The sequence below is a fragment of the Arachis hypogaea genome, chromosome 2 (genome assembly GCF_003086295.3).
Source record: "Arachis hypogaea cultivar Tifrunner chromosome 2, arahy.Tifrunner.gnm2.J5K5, whole genome shotgun sequence".
NCBI lineage: Eukaryota > Viridiplantae > Streptophyta > Magnoliopsida > Fabales > Fabaceae > Arachis > Arachis hypogaea.
The window spans coordinates 95,371,523-95,379,335 of record NC_092037.1 but is presented as its reverse complement, the minus strand read 5'-3'; positions in this window follow the sequence as shown (position 1 = coordinate 95,379,335).

Genomic DNA, 7,813 nt, shown 5'->3' with positions numbered 1-7,813 from the left:
AATATTATGATACTATTATTATTTACACTAATAAAAAATTTATTTAATCTGATCAAATAGAGAAATGTGATCAGATAAATATTATATTTAGTAATTATCTTTAAAATTTAACTTTTTTACTTTTCCCAATCATATCTCTCCTTTTAAATTTTTTTATGAAAAGTTCATAAGAAAACATAAAAAAAATTATAAAAAATTATAATTTTATTTTATTTTATTTAGGTAATTTTTAAATGAACTAGCTTCTTCTTAGTTTTATTAGTCCAAATTTATTATATATTCATACATAATACATTTATACTCTTTTGTTGTTATTATTATTATTATTAAACGTTACTTGCTATTGATATATTACAACGCATTATACATACGTAAACTACATGTGTATATTTTTTATGTCTGATATAATATATAATATATATAAAATTAATGATTAATAATATAATACACATATTATTACACATACTAATAATTAAAAAAAGTTGTGGTGGACCATCAGGCCCCATAGATTTACGGGTAGAGAAAAATTAAAATTTCATGCAAAATAAAAAAGTAAATTAAATATGTAATTTTTTTTAAATATAAAATTATTAGACTTAACATAAATTTTGTAAAATTGATTAATTCATTAAAAATGATAACATCAAAAAATTTTAAGAATATTAAATCAAGATTCTAATCGGATCCGCACTGTTTATATTAGTATATTGTGTGCGGTATTAATGTTACCCATAATTATAATAACTTTAATTGTTTGATTAAATTAATAAAAATATTTAGAGTATCAGAATTTATTTTTTTGTTATTATTTTTAATTATTAATTTATTTTTTTAATTTAATAATTTAATAACATATTTTTAATTAGTTCATATTTTTAAATATTAATGAGTGACCATGATCTAAATCAATAAATTCTACTAAATTTCTAGTATTTTTTTTAAATTACTAAAAGCTAAACAAATATATGAAGGTAGTGTTTCTTAAATTAGTAAATTGATGAAAATCCTGTTCAAAATATTAAGTTTAGTAATGATGCTTTTCTTAGGATTAAGTACGATTTTCGATTCCAACTTTTTTATTTATAAATTTGTCTCTAAAATTTAATTTAATTTTAAAACTGTTTTTCGAACTAAAATATTCTTTTTTTTTTCAAAATCCTTATTTTTTATTTTTATTTTTTTTCTCCATCACATAAATAAAAGCAGAAGCAACTAAAAACAGATAAATAAGACAAGAAGCAGAAGTAGAAGCAATACACATAAATAATGGAAGTAGATAAACAAGACAACCAGAAAATAAATAAGATAATACACATTGAGGACCAGAAGAAACAGAAGACAACAAAATAGTGTCTTATCTTCTTCTCCAACAAAAGAAACAAAAGCGGTAAACAACCAGAAACATCAACAACAACAATAGAATCAGAAAAAAATAGAAGTAGAATCATGAAAACATAATTGAATTAGAATCAACAACAATAATAAAATTATAATAAAAAATAATGTAATTAACAAAATCAATAAATAAAAAAATTCAACAATATAATTTTTTTGAAGTACAGTGGCAAGGACGTGAAGCACAGCAGTGGTGACGAGGAGCAACGGCGACTGGCGAGGAGCAATGATGACCGGTGACCGAGCGAGGAGGAGGAGCAAAAACGGTGAGTGGCGCACGACGTCCACCTTCGCGGATCTGCTGGCGTCGACGTCGAGCAAAGAAGAGGAGTAGCGACAAGATCTATAGCAGCGAGATCCAGCGGCGAAGACGCATACGACGAGGATCAACGGCGAGTGGCGAGGAGTAGCGCCCCAACGTGATTCCCTTCTCACTTTTCCTTTAACCTTTTTTTATATAATTTTTTTAGTTAGGAATAATTTGGTAATAAAAATTAAAATTTTAGTAAAAATGACGATTTTAAAATTAAAATAAATCTTAGGGACAATTTTGTAAACAAAAAAAGTTAGAAACGAAAAAAATTTTCAGCCCCCACTTTAGGAATCAAAATCGTACTTAACCATTTTCTTATTTGTTGGATTGACAGCGAAGTCTACATGATGGAAAAAAAAAACGCATGTGTTGACGTAAGTTAAAAATGTAAAAAATATGTAATGCGAAGGTATTTAATTGTTAATTCTAATTTTAAAATTTTAAAATTTAAAATTAAATAATCAATTAATAATTTAATTTTTAATTTTAATTTTTTAATCTATTATTTATATATATTGTTCACAATTATCAATATTTCTCCATACTTTCAGATACCGAGGAGGAGGGATAAAATCTAAGGATTTACGGAAACAACATGTGAGTATGTGACTGCTACACTTTCTTTTCAGGGACAAATGTTTTTTAAATTTTGTCTGTTTCTATTAATTTCTTAATACTAAAAGTACAAAATATATAAAAGAGGAGTAATATAAATGCTATATATATAACATTCTACATTGAACTTTAAAAGTGTAATAATAATAATAATAATTCACTGATTACAAAATGATTCATCTGCAGAGAGTATGCACATAAGAAACTCACTACCAAAATATAATTAGTACGAAAAATATCCATTAATCACGTATAGAGAAAATAAAAAAAAAAGTGCAGCGCATGCATGCAAAACTTAGAAAGATTCCTTAGCCGTATTTGTTAGAACCAAAAGAAGCACGTACATGCTTCTGTCTAACTATATATAGATCTATAGTAATTGGCTTGAGGGCATGCAAAACTATATGAAAGTTGCTAATTTTTAAATTATTGAAAGTTTTGCATTAATAAGTATTATTTCTACACACATTTTCATGCCCTACTTCCCTCACAGATGTGGTTTTTCCTTTTGAATTTTGATACAATATAAAAATTGATTATTGTCCACTCAAATGCTTCACATCAATATATAAGATAGGATAACTTCAAATTAATTACATAAGGTCCTTAATAATTGATAGTAGTACAATGTACTTAAAGCTGCGTTAAAACCATTATTAGCTGGCATGGTTAGAGCTTATTTCATAAAGAACCAATCTTCTTTAATTTTTTACTATATATATCTCGACACGATAATTTTGCTTTTGCTCTCTTATATCCTTCTGTGGCATTAAACCTTGACGGTAAGTTTTTTTTTAACATTTGTTTACTTATTTGTTCTACTTACAATTTAAGCTTCCCTTTTTATATTTTTAGTAAGTGTTGTTTGTTTATGGTTGACATCTTGCAGCTGCAAAAACATGATGAAACAATTCAGCTTTGTGAACAGAGTTAGTATCTTCCACATCTTTTAATAAATTTGAACATAGCTATAATAGCACATACAATTTCAACATTTGATCTTCTTGAGGAATTGCAACAAGTTGGATCATATCCATCAATGACAATTCATTTTTTGGTTTTTCAAATAAACAAGGCTAATGTTCTTTTTCTATTTAAACCTAATAGATGTTTTATGTTTTTTTTTAAATGCTAAATATGCCTTAGTCTTATATGCCTATTTCAACCGTGTTGCTTTTTTTTATTATTTTTTTTATAGCTTGTGACTTGGATCTGGACTGCTTTCTTGTTTTTGGCTTATTAGATTCATTTTTTATAATTTAGATACTATGACTAGGATGTTAGAAAATTATAACTTTTTAATTATTTATGTACAATATATATATTTAATTATAAATTTATAATCATATTAGCTATTAGTTATTTTATGTTAGGTGACTTATATGAATAATTTTAGGATAAAGTATATTTTTTGTCCTTGAAGTTTGGCAAAAGTTTAAAAAATATCCCTAAGTTTTATTTTGTTTCAATTTTGTCTCAAAAGTTTTCAATTTGCATCAAATATACTCTCGACGGCTAAATTTTCATAAAATTTAAGATTAATCTAACAATAATGCATGAAAATTATGCTTGATTTGCTTGTGTTGAGGGTTGTTCTTATGAAATTGTTAATCAATTGGTCTTAAATTTTTTGAAAAAATTAGTCATCAGTGGTACATTTGATGCAAATCAAAAATTTTTGGGATAAAATTGAAATAAAATAAAACTTAGGAATATTTTTAAAATTTTTATCAAATTTCAGAGACAAAAAGTATACTTTACCCATAATTTTATTTATTGTTATAAATATTAATTGAATAATAAATATTATTTTTATTTAAATTTAAATAAAAATAAAACCAAATATTCTATTTTACTGTGGATTTCAAGATTTAATGAGAATCAATAACCAAATATAAATAGAGTTTTAGAATTTTTGGTCTTTGATATATAGTAAAATCACTTTACAACTCTTGTCGCACCAAAAAGTTACTATATATATAGTTTAAAGTAAGGATTCGAATAATTTTAGCTAAGAAAAAAATTAATTTTTTTAATTATATTCACAAATACGTTTTCACACTCATAAATATTTTTTTAATAATATAACATATATGATCACGAGATTAAGGAATTCAATAATTCCAACGTAGGAGTGATTCATAGGTATATTTTGGGAATTCCATTATGTTTTGTCTGCCAAGGTATGCTACTCTTAATTTGTTAAGATGCTACTTTTGTCTCAAGACCATAGTTTTTATATATGTGCTTTTGAGGTTAATAGTGTTATATTAGTAGCTATTTTTTTTTCTCTACAGATCCAATTACAGTTTTGTAAATCTATATTAATGCCAACTTCAATAAATTATTTTAAAATTGTTTTATTTATATTAAATTTTAAATTTTAAATTTTAAATTTTTAAAAATATAAAATTTTTTAAAACTAAAAAAATTAATTAATATTAACTAATTAAAAATTAGTTTCCTATATTTTCAGTGTATTTCATATTTTTCTTAAGAGCTATCATTACTTTACAACATAGTTTTTCCTTCTCATTTTTCTCTTCCAAGATCAAAAGTCTAACAATCCTTAAGCCTTAATGATGTCGCAAAAGATGGTATAAATCTCTTATCCCTATTTGTTGTTAGTAAGTTGGGAAGAATAATATTAAGATGACGACTAAGCTAATAATTTGCATATGCTTAACATGCATGCATGTGAGAGTGATTTATTAAGTTATTGTTATTATTTTAATAAGAAAAGTTGGAGAAACCAGACAACTTTGTTGCACTGGTGGACTGTAGTCGACATGAGTCCCAAAAATAGTAATAGTTTGCACTTTTAATTAATAATAATAATAAAAAAAAGAATCCCTAGATAGTAATAGTTTGCACTTTTAATTAATAATAATAATAATAAAAAATCCCGCTAAGGAGACAATGACTTTTTTATTGGAATCTAGAGTTTTAATACCATGTCATGATACCACTCATCTCAAAAGCTTTAACTGATAGGAAAAGATAACTCTAATGGTTATATCTCTAATACTTCCTAAACCTCTATTGTACACATTGTACAAATATTCCATTGGTTCCTCATACTTTTCCTATTTATAAATATATAATAATTTATTTCTTAGTTAATTTGTTTATATACTATATAATACACATAATATTCTTGAAAAATAATACATATAGTTTTAACCATGCATCAATACATGAATTGGAAAACATTTTTAATGAACGTGGGTGGCTGAGCAAGTAAGAATTTATGGATTAAGTGATGTGGTTCCACTCAGAAGAGTTAGAAGAAGCACGAGAGAACTTGCATGGCCAACAATGCCGATCCGATTTTTTTTAGTGAAAGTATGAGGAGTCAATGGTATAGAAAGTCTAGAAAGTCAAGCAGTTTTTGTGATTTCTAACCATCAATGATTATTTTAATGATATGAGATTGTATCTAATGGTATAGAATCATTTAATTTCTTTTTGATGGTTAAGTACTGGTCAGAACAAAAGTGCTAGCCTCTAACACTCCTCGTATATTTAATATATATTATAAAAATAACTAATTTTTAGTCTACATTTTATAAAGAGCAATGCTAGGGGCCAGTAACATTTGTGATTGGTAGCTATCAACTAGCCATTAATGATGATTTGGTGCTATGAGATTGGTGTGAAATTTCATTCAATGGCTCATATTTTTCTGCTAATTACATGTTGGCCAAAATGCAATAAAATTGCTGACTCCATAGACTTTTCCTTATATAAAATATAATATATTAAATAAGTACACAACCAAGTGATAATCATGATGGTAATATATAAAGGTGGACGCAGCAGCTGTACTGAAAATGTGACACCATCTTTATTTTCTTCATTGATAATCTTGATGGTAATAGAGGTTAGAATCTAATAAAAATATGAAAGTGATGAAAAGATAATAGTTTTAGCCGAAGGGTAAATTAGGACTCGAGCAGCAGTATCACTGAGAAGGTACATGAGAGTAGTGGAACAGAAGATTCTATATTAAGATGAGAATCTAATAAAAATATGAAAGTGATGAAAAATTTAATGTATGTAATTTATAATCTAAAGAGTAATTTTAATGGTCTCTTATCTAGTGTGGACACTGAAAGAAGCTCTAACATTTTTCGAGATCATTTCGCTTTGTTATCTGTTTGTTTGATTCGGATTTGTAAGATGTTAATTTTTATGGTCAATCTTTTACTTGACAATGAGGTACAATTCATAAAAGATTCGACAGATGTGTGGTTAATAATTTGTGGTTACTTAAATTTCTTCAAACCTCGATTAAACATCTGTCTAAATTGAAATCTGATCATCATGTGCCCATTCTCCTAGATATGGGAGAATCAAATAGCTCTTTGTTCTAGTCGTTCAAATTCTTAGCTGCATGGTTTGTTTATGATGATTTTTAAAACTTGCTTACAAATAACTAAAATAAAGAGAATCTTCTGGAGGATAATATATCTTCTTTTATGTTTACTGCCAAGATCTGAAATAGGAAAGTTTTTGACAATCTAGCTAAAAGAAAATTAAGCCTTTTAGCTAGACTCTAAAGTATCTCTGCAAAGTTGTCTTTGAGTTAAATCCTTTTCTGGAGGATTTACAATCGTCATTATGAAAAGATCTGAAAACTTTATTGATTCAAGAGGAGGTTTACTGGAAGTAATGTTCTCGGTGTTAGTGAATTAAATATGGAGATAGGAACACTTCTTATTTCTATTGTTTAGCCACTGTCAAGAGAAGGAAAAACAAAGTCAGTATACTGAAAAACTAACAAGAGATCTGGATTGAGAATGACCAACAATTGAAGGAGATTATTGTTGATTATTTTCTAAATCTCTATAGGAGGATAGTGAGTATGAGAATGTAGAAGTTTTGGGTTTGTTCCCTATGCTTACAAATGAAGAAAAAGAGCGTTTAGATAGGACTATCTCACCTGAAGAAATCAAAACATCTTTCTTTTTTATGGGTACTTGGAAAGCACCAGGTCCGTATGGTCTTTCGCCTAGTTCTTTTAAAGTAATTGAGATTCGGTGAAAGACTCACTTATTAACTAGGTAAAATGGATTTTTTAGAATTGTTAGGAGATAAAGGTAACTAATAATACTTTTCTTTCTCTCATTCCGAAGGTGGATAACCCTAAAATAATAATACAGTTTCGGCCTATTAGTTTATATAACGTCTCATACAAGCTTATTACTAAGATATTCTCGCAGAGGTTAAAGAAAGTTATACCCAAGCTTATTAGTTCCTCACACTGTAGTTTTGTCCTTGGGAGACAAAGTGCGGATAACATCTTAGTGGCGCAAGAGGTTCTTCATACCATGAGATCAAAAAAGGAAAATAATGACTTTATCGTCATTAAATTGACCTTGAAAAAGCTTACGATTGTCTTAACTGACAATTTATCAGAGATACTCTTTTTGAGGCAAATATTCCGAAAAAATTTAGTTGACTTAATCTTTCATTGCTATTCTTCTA